Genomic DNA, 495 nt, shown 5'->3' on the forward strand with positions numbered 1-495 from the left:
TGTCCTCAAACTCACAGAGATCCATCTAGTTCTGCCCCCCCACCCAAGTGTTGGGGTTAAACATGTGTGCCTCCATATCTAGCCTCAGGCAAACTTCGTATAATAGGAAGTGGTTCATGCAGAAATTCATTGCTGGTCAAAGTGCTGTGCATAAATGACTGTGGATGCTCAACCATTGATGGTTTTCTGGGTCAGGAGGAGAGTCATGAAATTCTGTTTTCTGAACATGACACAGCAGTTACAACCATGGACTCACAGCAGCTGTGGTCATCTGCACAAGACCCTGGCCAGATTAACTCAGTCAACATTCTAGAATGAAGCAGAGAGGGGCTCAGGAGCTCCCACTCTTAAACAAAGAGCCATTGACAGTTGATGGTGTCTGGGGGAGAGAGAGTTTTTTTTCCCTTTTCTCTTCTCTTCTCTTCTCTTCTCTTCTCTTCTCTTCTCTTCTCTTCTCTTCTCTTCTCTTCTCTTCTCTTCTCTTCTCTTCTCTTC

This window comes from Psammomys obesus, unplaced genomic scaffold (assembly GCF_907164565.1).
Source record: "Psammomys obesus unplaced genomic scaffold, mPsaObe1.curated_primary_1811, whole genome shotgun sequence".
In the NCBI taxonomy this organism is placed as follows: Eukaryota; Metazoa; Chordata; class Mammalia; order Rodentia; family Muridae; genus Psammomys; species Psammomys obesus.